The sequence below is a fragment of the Phalangium opilio genome, unplaced genomic scaffold (genome assembly GCF_054372755.1).
Source record: "Phalangium opilio isolate 3A_F unplaced genomic scaffold, DU_Popi_V2 ptg000362l_1, whole genome shotgun sequence".
NCBI classification, from domain to species: Eukaryota; Metazoa; Arthropoda; class Arachnida; order Opiliones; family Phalangiidae; genus Phalangium; species Phalangium opilio.
Genome location: NW_028324231.1, coordinates 173859 through 186498, shown reverse-complemented (window position 1 = coordinate 186498; position 12640 = coordinate 173859).

Here is a 12640-nt window from a genome sequence, read left to right as displayed (position 1 = left end):
CTTCCTCTCTCTCCCTCTTTCTCCGTCCCTCTCTCCCCCTCTATCCCTGCCTCTTTTCCCTTCCTCTCTCTCCCTCTTTCTCCCTCCCTCTCTCCTCCTCTCTCCCTGCCTCTTTTCCCTCTCTCTCCCCCTTTTCCCCGTCTCTCCCTCTTTTATCCCTCCCCTCTTTTCTTCCTCTTTGTCCCTCCCTCTCTCCTCTTTTCCCCTCTATCCCTGCCTTTTTCCCTTCCTCTCTCTCCCTCTTCCTCCCTCCCTCCCTCCCCCTCTATCCCTGCCTCTTTTCCCCTTCCTATCTCTCCCTTTTTCTCCCTCCCTCTTTTTCCCTCCCTCTCTCCCTATTTTCCCCTCCCTCTCTCCCTCTTTTCCCCTCCCTCTCTCCCTGCCTCCTTTTCATTCCCTCTCTCCCTCTTCCCCCCCTCTATTCCTGCCTCTTTTCCCTTCCTCTCTCTCCCTGCCTCCTTTTCCCTCCCTCTCTCCCTTTTTCCCCCTCTATTCCTGCCTCTTTTCCCTTCCTCTCTCTCCCTACCCCCTTTTCCCTCCCTCTCTCCCTTTTCCCCCTCTATTCCTGCCTCTTTTCCCTTCCTCTCTCTCCCTCTTTCTCCGTCCCTCTATCCCTGCCTCTTTTCCCCCTCTCTCTCCCTCTTTTCCCCTCCTTCTCCCCTCTTTTCCCTCTCTCTCTCCCTCTTTTCCCCGCCCTCTCTCTCCCTCTTTCCCCTCCCCTCCCCCTCACTCCCTCTTCCCTCCCTCTCTCCCCCTTTTCCCTCTCTCTCCCTCTTTTCCCTCCCCTCTTTTCTCCCTCTTTGTCCCTTTTCCCTCTCTCTCTCCTCTTTTCCCTCCCCTCTTTTCTCCCTCTTTGTCCCTCCCTCTCTCCTCTTCTCCCCCTCTATCCCTGCCTTTTTCCCTTCCTCTCTCTCTTCCTCCCTCCCTCACTCCCCCTCTATCCCTGCCTCTTTTCCCCCCTCTCTCCCTCTTTCCCCCTCTCTCCCTCTTTTCCCCCTCTCCCTCTTTCCCCCTCTCTCTCCCTCTTTTCCCCTCCCTCTCCCCCTCTTTTCCCCTCCCTCTCCCCCTCTTTTCCCCCTCTCTCTCCCTCTTTTCCCCGCCCTCTCTCTCCCTCTTTCCCCTCCCCCTCTTTTCCCTCCCCTCCCCCTCACTCCCTCTTCCCTCCCTCTCTCCCCTTTTCCCTCTCTCTCTCCCCTTTTCCCTCTCTCTCTCCCTCTTTTTCCCTCCCCTCTTTTCTCCCTCTTTGTCCCTCCCTCTCTCCTCTTTCCCCCCTCTATCCCTGCCCTTTTCCCTTCCTCTCTCTCCCTCTTCCTCCCTCCCTCACTCCCCCTCTATCCCTGCCTCTTTTTCCCTTCCTATCTCTCTCCCTTTTTCTCCCGCCCTCTCTCCCTCTTTCTCCCTCCCTCTCCCCCCTCTATCCCTGAGTCTTTTTCCCTTCCTATCTCTCTCCCTCTTTCTCCCGCCCTCTCTTCCTCTTTTCCCCCTCTATCCCTGCCTCCTTTTCCCTCCCTCTTTTCCCTTCCTCTCTCCCCAAAATTGCCCGGGCTCTAATAAAAATTTCCCCAAAAATTGCCCGGGCTCTAATAAAAATTTCCCCAAAAATTGCCCGGGCTCTAATAAAAATTTCCCCAAAAATTGCCCGGGCTTAAATGAAAAATTTCCCCAAAAATTGCCCGGGCTCTAATAAAAATTTCCCCAAAAATTGCCCGGGCTCTAATAAAAATTTCCCCAAAAATTGCCCGGGCTTAAATGAAAAATTTCCCCAAAAATTGCCCGGGCTCTAATAAAAATTTCCCCAAAAATTGCCCGGGCTCTAATAAAAATTTCCCCAAAAATTGCCCGGGCTCTAATAAAAATTTCCCCAAAAATTGCCCGGGCTCTAATAAAAATTTCCCCAAAAATTGCCCGGGCTTAAATGAAAAATTTCCCCAAAAATTGCCCGGGCTCTAATAAAAATTTCCCCAAAAATTGCCCGGGCTCTAATAAAAATTTCCCCAAAAATTGCCCGGGCTCTAATAAAAATTTCCCCAAAAATTGCCCGGGCTTAAATGAAAAATTTCCCCAAAAATTGCCCGGGCTCTAATAAAAATTTCCCCAAAAATTGCCCGGGCTCTAATAAAAATTTCCCCAAAAATTGCCCGGGCTTAAATGAAAAATTTCCCCAAAAATTGCCCGGGCTCTAATAAAAATTTCCCCAAAAATTGCCCGGGCTCTAATAAAAATTTCCCCAAAAATTGCCCGGGCTCTAATAAAAATTTCCCCAAAAATTGCCCGGGCTTAAATGAAAAATTTCCCCAAAAATTGCCCGGGCTCTAATAAAAATTTCCCCAAAAATTGCCCGGGCTCTAATAAAAATTTCCCCAAAAATTGCCCGGGCTTAAATGAAAAATTTCCCCAAAAATTGCCCGGGCTCTAATAAAAATTTCCCCAAAAATTGCCCGGGCTCTAATAAAAATTTCCCCAAAAATTGCCCGGGCTCTAATAAAAATTTCCCCAAAAATTGCCCGGGCTTAAATGAAAAATTTCCCCAAAAATTGCCCGGGCTCTAATAAAAATTTCCCCAAAAATTGCCCGGGCTCTAATAAAAATTTCCCCAAAAATTGCCCGGGCTCTAATAAAAATTTCCCCAAAAATTGCCCGGGCTTAAATGAAAAATTTCCCCAAAAATTGCCCGGGCTCTAATAAAAATTTCCCCAAAAATTGCCCGGGCTCTAATAAAAATTTCCCCAAAAATTGCCCGGGCTCTAATAAAAATTTCCCCAAAAATTGCCCGGGCTCTAATAAAAATTTCCCCAAAAATTGCCCGGGCTCTAATAAAAATTTCCCCAAAAATTGCCCGGGCTTAAATGAAAAATTTCCCCAAAAATTGCCCGGGCTCTAATAAAAATTTCCCCAAAAATTGCCCGGGCTCTAATAAAAATTTCCCCAAAAATTGCCCGGGCTCTAATAAAAATTTCCCCAAAAATTGCCCGGGCTTAAATGAAAAATTTCCCCAAAAATTGCCCGGGCTCTAATAAAAATTTCCCCAAAAATTGCCCGGGCTCTAATAAAAATTTCCCCAAAAATTGCCCGGGCTCTAATAAAAATTTCCCCAAAAATTGCCCGGGCTTAAATGAAAAATTTCCCCAAAAATTGCCCGGGCTCTAATAAAAATTTCCCCAAAAATTGCCCGGGCTCTAATAAAAATTTCCCCAAAAATTGCCCGGGCTCTAATAAAAATTTCCCCAAAAATTGCCCGGGCTTAAATGAAAAATTTCCCCAAAAATTGCCCGGGCTCTAATAAAAATTTCCCCAAAAATTGCCCGGGCTCTAATAAAAATTTCCCCAAAAATTGCCCGGGCTCTAATAAAAATTTCCCCAAAAATTGCCCGGGCTCTAATAAAAATTTCCCCAAAAATTGCCCGGGCTCTAATAAAAATTTCCCCAAAAATTGCCCGGGCTTAAATGAAAAATTTCCCCAAAAATTGCCCGGGCTCTAATAAAAATTTCCCCAAAAATTGCCCGGGCTCTAATAAAAATTTCCCCAAAAATTGCCCGGGCTCTAATAAAAATTTCCCCAAAAATTGCCCGGGCTTAAATGAAAAATTTCCCCAAAAATTGCCCGGGCTCTAATAAAAATTTCCCCAAAAATTGCCCGGGCTCTAATAAAAATTTCCCCAAAAATTGCCCGGGCTCTAATAAAAATTTCCCCAAAAATTGCCCGGGCTCTAATAAAAATTTCCCCAAAAATTGCCCGGGCTCTAATAAAAATTTCCCCAAAAATTGCCCGGGCTTAAATGAAAAATTTCCCCAAAAATTGCCCGGGCTCTAATAAAAATTTCCCCAAAAATTGCCCGGGCTCTAATAAAAATTTCCCCAAAAATTGCCCGGGCTCTAATAAAAATTTCCCCAAAAATTGCCCGGGCTTAAATGAAAAATTTCCCCAAAAATTGCCCGGGCTCTAATAAAAATTTCCCCAAAAATTGCCCGGGCTCTAATAAAAATTTCCCCAAAAATTGCCCGGGCTCTAATAAAAATTTCCCCAAAAATTGCCCGGGCTTAAATGAAAAATTTCCCCAAAAATTGCCCGGGCTCTAATAAAAATTTCCCCAAAAATTGCCCGGGCTCTAATAAAAATTTCCCCAAAAATTGCCCGGGCTCTAATAAAAATTTCCCCAAAAATTGCCCGGGCTTAAATGAAAAATTTCCCCAAAAATTGCCCGGGCTCTAATAAAAATTTCCCCAAAAATTGCCCGGGCTCTAATAAAAATTTCCCCAAAAATTGCCCGGGCTCTAATAAAAATTTCCCCAAAAATTGCCCGGGCTTAAATGAAAAATTTCCCCAAAAATTGCCCGGGCTCTAATAAAAATTTCCCCAAAAATTGCCCGGGCTCTAATAAAAATTTCCCCAAAAATTGCCCGGGCTCTAATAAAAATTTCCCCAAAAATTGCCCGGGCTTAAATGAAAAATTTCCCCAAAAATTGCCCGGGCTCTAATAAAAATTTCCCCAAAAATTGCCCGGGCTCTAATAAAAATTTCCCCAAAAATTGCCCGGGCTCTAATAAAAATTTCCCCAAAAATTGCCCGGGCTCTAATAAAAATTTCCCCAAAAATTGCCCGGGCTCTAATAAAAATTTCCCCAAAAATTGCCCGGGCTTAAATGAAAAATTTCCCCAAAAATTGCCCGGGCTCTAATAAAAATTTCCCCAAAAATTGCCCGGGCTCTAATAAAAATTTCCCCAAAAATTGCCCGGGCTCTAATAAAAATTTCCCCAAAAATTGCCCGGGCTTAAATGAAAAATTTCCCCAAAAATTGCCCGGGCTCTAATAAAAATTTCCCCAAAAATTGCCCGGGCTCTAATAAAAATTTCCCCAAAAATTGCCCGGGCTCTAATAAAAATTTCCCCAAAAATTGCCCGGGCTCTAATAAAAATTTCCCCAAAAATTGCCCGGGCTCTAATAAAAATTTCCCCAAAAATTGCCCGGGCTTAAATGAAAAATTTCCCCAAAAATTGCCCGGGCTCTAATAAAAATTTCCCCAAAAATTGCCCGGGCTCTAATAAAAATTTCCCCAAAAATTGCCCGGGCTCTAATAAAAATTTCCCCAAAAATTGCCCGGGCTTAAATGAAAAATTTCCCCAAAAATTGCCCGGGCTCTAATAAAAATTTCCCCAAAAATTGCCCGGGCTCTAATAAAAATTTCCCCAAAAATTGCCCGGGCTCTAATAAAAATTTCCCCAAAAATTGCCCGGGCTTAAATGAAAAATTTCCCCAAAAATTGCCCGGGCTCTAATAAAAATTTCCCCAAAAATTGCCCGGGCTCTAATAAAAAAGTAGCCCAAAAATTGCCCGGGCTCAAATAAAAAAATTGCCCCGGGCTCAATTAATGGCAAAGATGGCGCTAGTGGTTTGCCCCTACTATGCATGGTTCTCGAGGATGTGGGGAATTGGCATTAAAAACGAGATTTTTTCAACAGTCATTAGTATGTCTACCTTCTTTATATGTCTATGGTTAAAGCGCGCCAAAATTTAAAAACGAAGGCTTAGCCTAAATTATGGCTATTTCAAAGCATGTGATATCCCTTCGAGACTCCATTTTCTTGAAACTCGTGGAATTAAAACAGACGCCTACAACCAACGGTAAACTTATAAAGTATTAATTGCGAATTAATTCAGATTTAAAGTCAATTTAAAACAATTCACGTTTCCACAAAGCGCTAAAAAGAGAGTTTCCAAAGTAATATAAATTCAAGGATCTTCTCACTCTCTAAATGTCCGCGTAAAACCATAGGACGTGTATTAAACCGAAGCTTTATACGAATGTACACTTTATCCGGATCTTAAAATTGACAAAGTGCTAAAGACACTGATAACTTCGTATTAATTCGTTTCGCTCAGGCTTTCGCATTGCCCTGGGAAGCATTAAAAATAAGTATTGCCAGGCGATTAAATTCATTTCAAATTTACGAGTTTGCGAGGCTTACTTTGGCTTGGAATGGGGAGCACCATGGCAGCCTACGGATAATATACAAATAAACAATGTCGTTTTGCATTACTGTTGAAGGCTGATGGCATCCTTTTTGTTCTTAATTACGATGCAAAGTGACTGGCGAATCCTATTAGTCGCTTTAAGGGCGGTTTAGGAGAAAAGAGGCACCTCTCGCATTCTAAATTAGTATCTTCAAGTATTAGGTCGGAAAATTTTCAGAATACGAACGTGGTACCAAAAGCCCATAGAAAACCAAACGTGTACTTTTTCCACTCCATCCTTCTCTCCTTCAAGAGCAAAGGACCCTCCTCTCAACCTCTACACAAAGCAACCAATTAGAGAAGAGGTCAAAAGGTTTATAGAAAATGGTACTCGATGGTGGTGTTTCAAACATTAATACCTCGTCCAGCACTTTAGGCTACTTTAGGAGCCTAGTCGCGTATGTTCCCTGTGCTACGGTCGTGACTTCAGGAAATCACACACACATGGGGGTCGACACTATTCTGAGAGGTAGAAGGGGGTTTCTCATATTACACGCCGCGAGCAAGCTTTAATAAAGTACACTTTTTGTTTGTCTATTAACTTTTGTTAGCACCTACCGTACTCACCAACTGTTAATTTTAATCCGTAGCTATTTTAAAGGGAGACTCTCAGCTAAAAATCTTAGTGCCGTGTTTTATTTTTTCCTGGTTCTTTACAATTAAATATGAAGTCTCAAATTTTTTCTGATTTTTCAAACAATTTTTTCAATGAAAATTCAATTTTTTAAAATTTGTTAGGCTTAGCAATGGGTCTCGATTTTAGCGCACTTACCTACCGGCCAATAAAAACCTCATTAGGGATAGAGCCAAATCAGCCAATCCCGTGAAGGTTAGAAAATATTAAGTCGTATGTTGTCTGCTTCAAACAGTAAAAGCTGAGTTCCCAAGGGCGGGAAATAAGTATTTTTTTAGAGAGGGCTCGTTACCAGTGACTCCGCGGGGCCCGTCGTCTGCTGAAGTTTGAGGAGGATAGTAATTGTGTTGCAGCTTGACTCTGCTGAGGTGTAAAAGATGGGTTTTTAATTTTTTCTATCTCGAAAATCACAAAAAATAATAGAAACAATAGTCTAAGAACACAGATCTTCCCATTTCAAAGGCTAATAACTAGACACTCAAGATATACAAAAAATACGACCCGCCACATTTTAACATAATAAAATTACGAGAGTAATTTGAGTTTAAGTGAAACGTAATAGCATAAACTTGCTAATTACTAAAGTTCCTAAACCGCTTATCGTTAGACGATCGAACCGGCGTCTTTCTTTCGAGAACTAAAAAGTAGAATAGATATTTCTGAACCTAATGCAGACGACGCAAATGAGACTCGCGCGAGAAAACCTTTGGGGATTGCCTCTTATAAATCGCGGGCGCTCATTGGCCGGTAGGTCGCTTTACCAAAATTTAAATGCATGTTTTGGATACAAAACTTCAATTACTGTTTAATACTATAAATAGCGCTTCAAAAAATCAGAAAAAATTCAAGGCGGCATATTTTAACATAAGGAATCAGAATAAAAATACTTAATTTTTGCCAATAGTATCCCTTTAATATAAAGATAGTTGGTCAAACTATAGCCCCGCCAGTTGGATTTAGGCTTAAGAGATATTATTTGAGATTTATGGGCAATTCTCTGGCGTGGTTTTAACTAATTATTATTTTCTAGTAATGATGTTATTTTCCATATAGATGGGTTTACCAGAAATGGTTTTTTATTATTCTTTTTGTTTAACCGTAACGGAATTAACTATATTTTTATGATTTCACATATTAAATTTTTAGTTTTATACCCGCACAATGTGGCTTAAATTTAAAGGGCCAATTTATGTTTATAGCAGCGATGGGTTTAAAGCTTAAGTTACGTTTTGTTAAATGATTTTGTTTGAATCTAACTTAAACTAACTAAATAACGAAATTAATTTCTGCTTGTTTACTTAAAGGCCGACTTCCACCGAAAAGGGTTCTTACGAACTGAAGACCGTGCATCGATTCTTAACAATAGAGCGACCGTGCCAATTTTCGAGTCCCCACTGGGGCAAAATTTGGAGGGGTTCTTACGAACTGAAAACCATGCTATGCGGGTTCTTACGAACTGAAGATAAACAATAGAAAGTCTCTTAAATATTTTATTCCCGATTTTTACGACCCTCTGAAGGAAAATATCTATTGTTTATCTTCAGTTCGTAAGAACCCCCGTATCAAGGTTTTCAGTTCGTAAGAACCCCTCAAAATTTTGTCCAGCGGGGATTCGAAAATCGGCACGGTCGCTCCATTGTTACTCTCGATGCACGGTTTTCAGTTCGTAAGAACCCTTTTCGGTGGAAGTCGGCCTTTAATAATCCTATTTGTTTGCTTAATAATCATTTTTGTTTAAAACTATTTGTGTGTATAACCGTGTACAAAATTTAATTACCAATGTTCATTTCACTAACCCTTTAAAAACACTAACACTTTAAAAGTTTATCGTCAATAGTCATTTTTGGGTTTCTCTTGCCCAGAGTCCCCTTTCACTTTCTCGTGAGTCATGTTTACGGAATGCAACCTTTAAGACGTCACAACCTCGCTGGAGGGAAAAATCGCTCCTTATATGGAGTTGCTAAGCGGCTTCCGTACTGCACGTGACCCCTTCGACCCAATGGGCAAGAGCCCCCAAAAATGACAAATTTTTCTCATCGAAGAGAGAAAACTTCGATGGATGAGAAAACTTTAGTCGTAAAAAAAATCTACCTGTACGAGGAAGGCACGGGCCGACCTCTCTCCCTCTACCCGTCTCGGGACGGTAAAATTTCGCTTTCGCTGTGTATAAGTTTGTTTTTTTCCTTTGTATTTCGTATTAAAGTATTAAGTTTTATTCAATATCAGTTTGTTATTCCACCGAATGTTACTAATCGACGTTATTTCGACCAACCCTTCAATTTTATTAAAAGGAATAAAATTGGCTTTAAAGTTCTTTTTTCAGTCGGGAATTTTAAAGTATTCTAAGCTCTCCCACTCTTGAGCAGCCCCTCGGCCAAAATCCCACTACACGTTTATTGATTTTAGAGTTTGTTGGTTTGGCTATAAATATCCCAGAGGAATATAGGTATCTTCCAATATTACAGCGCCAGCCTTTCCTTCGAGTTTCCTTCTCAAGGTTTAATATGAAAATTGCTTCGATATATAAAGTTATAGCTTCGTTTTGACATTTATGGAGGACAGGGGAATAATATATATATATTTTTTTGGAGGAAAGTTTTATAATTTTTAATTTAAAATTGATTTTGGGAGTACGTTGTTAGGTATAGTTGGAGAGTAAAAATCGTCAGAAATTATAGCTATAGTACAACGATTTTATTGGTCTAAAAGTGCGGGTTTGTTGTATAAATGTATACCCTAAAAAGTGTCGTATTCTAATATAGTCTGGCATACATTAAGGGCAAGAAGTGATATCTAGTTTATTAGGGAGAAGATTTAAGATGCCTTTGTATTCGCGCGCCATAGTCCCAGTCCCCCTTTCAAAATACAATGGGGGACGTAAAAGGAGGCCGGGCTATTTCGCCTCTCCTCAGTCGGAAAATATAAGTAATTTTCGTCATTCGCGTCGAGCTGACGTGAGTTTTCAAGAACCAATGAGATGCTGGTTGTTGTAATTTAGAGGCGAGGATTAACTCTGGACCTACGTTTGGACTGGAGATAAAGCTGGAAATGTGGCGAATTTATACCTTCTCCCTTATAAACTAGATATCACTTCTTGGTATTATGTTTTAATCAAGTTCCTCTTTTCAAAGTAAAATGATATTTGTTATTATTTGAGATTTTTCTACATAGTTTAAGCCAAAATAGTAACGCCATTTTTTCTCCTATAAAATCCTATAATTCCGGGAGAAAAATAATAATATTTTTGATATAAGGATTATAAATTGTTGTCTGGGCTCTCTGCCACAAAAACAGGTATGATTATATAATTGAATAAACGCGGTGTACACGCGCCACTGCTTTCTGACCAAAACTCTGACTGATTAAAGAGCCGGGAACTTGGGGATAATTTCAAAGTCTTATTCAGTTAGGGACTGGCTGGCCTTTACGTGCCATCAGACAATAAGAGAAATAGAAGAGTATACAGAGGCGGCGGGGAAGGCGGTCTGTGTAAGAAATGAGGAGGATACAGTCACTGATTTGAAACGTACCACCAAGTTGCAGCCCAACCTACTTTAGGTCCTCCCTGTCCTCTCCACGAAATAATTTGGAACTTGTTAAGGCAGTGGGGCTTGTATTTCGTTCCAGTGGTGTAGAGAATTCCACCATGGCGGAAACGAATCTTACGGACCGATGCTTCTCCTCAATAGTTAGCCTCTTTTACTTCCGTCTCTGGCTTCGATTTCCCCATTTACTTCCAGGCCCCATCACCCCACCCCCTCCCCCTCTATCTTTTTCTTCTTTTTCGTGATTAAATATTTTCCATTCCATCTGCTATTGCCTCCTTTCCTCTAAATACTGGCTTACTCTATATATAGTCAAACGGGTGATGATGTTCAAGTTAGAGAAGTGAACCGCGTCCTTTAAAGTATTTAGGTTTTTCTTTTCCTACGCTTAAAGTTTACTTTTCTATTCTGGAATTCAAGTTTTTCTGTACATATGAAATATCGCAGTTTTGCTCTAAAGATTAAGTTTTCTATCGAAAATTAAATTTTTAACTTCTCCTAAATTAAGTTTTTCGAATGAAATGAAATATTTCTACCATAAAAATGATGTTTTCTACCATAAAAATGATGTTTTCTACCATAAAAATTATGTTTTCTACCATAAGAATTATGTTTTCTACCATAAAAATTATGTTTTACATCAACGAAAACAACAGGGAACTTGGTAATTGAATCAGCAACACTTGGTCGCCCCCTTTTCTCTTAGTACTCATTTCTCTGTGTTATGTCTCGCTTTTTCTGTCTCGAGGAAATAAGCTCCATTTCTATTTTATGTAACGCGAAATTATTGCTTTCCTCCTAAATATAGCTCTCTCGGTTGACTTATCGTAAAAGTATCCCCAAACCGAATGACGCTTAAAGACACTTGTCCCTTCTTTCCCCCCAATCCCTTATTAATGCTTGTTCAACTGGACGTTCGAGTATACGATTCACTCATCCAAACGATATGGCTTATAGTCAGAGCCGACCATAACCTTGTTTTCATAACGAAATTGATATCGCGTCTATTTGCCCAACCCTTCTCCTAGATAGAGTAACTTCAGTGGTTAGGGGGTTGTTAACTACGACTGTTTTAGTTTTTTAAAAGAATCGTAGGATTGCCACAGTACATACATGTTACAACTAGCTGTTGTAAACTTTAGAACTTGTTGTAAAGAATGGGTAGATTTTACTGATTCGACTAATATTTTTGTGGCACCCATAGGAGCGAAGGCACTTGGCGTTGCCCGTCAGCCCGCCGGGACATTTTTTCGATTACTTTTCACGCGGACATTATTCCATAAAGAAGGGTTTTTAAATTTCTGGCCGCCATTCAAAAAGATGGCAACAAATCGAACCCAAAAGACCATTCAGCCCGTCTATAGGTTAAAGGGAACCAGTGTACTAAATATTTGTGAAATCGGTTGAAACGCGCGGACTTTGTTGCATAGAGAAGAGTTTTTTTACATTTCTGGGCGAAATTTGTAAAAATAGCGGCAGATTGAAAAAATCTTTCTTAGTACCCGCCTAATACCATGAGTTAATAATATGTTAGCTCCCTATAAGTTACTCAGGCAATTCATTTTTATACTCCAGCGTTTTCTCCCGCGCCGTCGGCCTCCCAATTATATGCGACGCTCTGCGGCCGCCACGTGAACGAAAATCTTATTTACTCTTCTTTCCAGTTTTTCCACGGAAGCGCGTGTAGTGGAAGGTAGCCAATGATATCGGGGCTATTTAAGCACCCGAATATTTCGCTCAGTAGCCTCGGCTAAGAAAACAGTTAAGAGATCAGTGGATTGGATTTAGCTGTTGTATAATTTTCTGGTTTCAAGTCACAATAACAACTCTTATCTTTAGCATTATTTATCAATATCGGCAAATTGCATTGAGTTCCTGCATTTTTGTCTCGGTACTGACATAAACCCCATGATTTAATGTTAAATTGTTAAAACATAAACATTCACGACTAAAACACTCCCTTGGTGAAAAAGCAGCCGACGACTCGAGGTCGAGGAGCCGTACGAGCGGGATTTTTTTGTTTCGACAAGAGAGAGCGCAACATTCGGATTTTTTTCCCGCGCGGGCGAAATTAGAAGAAATCGCTGGATACATTACGCCTATGGAGCCTGAGTAACTTATAGGGAGCTAACATATTAACTCATGCTAATACTTATGAATAACGTTCCTGCAAATTTTCAGCCTTCTAGGGCAAGGGGTTTGGGCTGGGCGTTGATTATCAGTCAGTCAGTCAGTCAGTCAGTCATTCAGGACTTCGCTTTATATAGATATAGATTACCCCGCTTCGTGGTACACTTTTATCGAAGATAATTATTACGTACTTCTGATGTAAATCAAAATCATGGTAGAAATTCAGCCACAGGTCGTAACCTGTATTATGAACTAATTTTTGGTTGTACTACTTCAATTGTAATCATCTAGAATGATATATTACAATATTATCATGTTGTA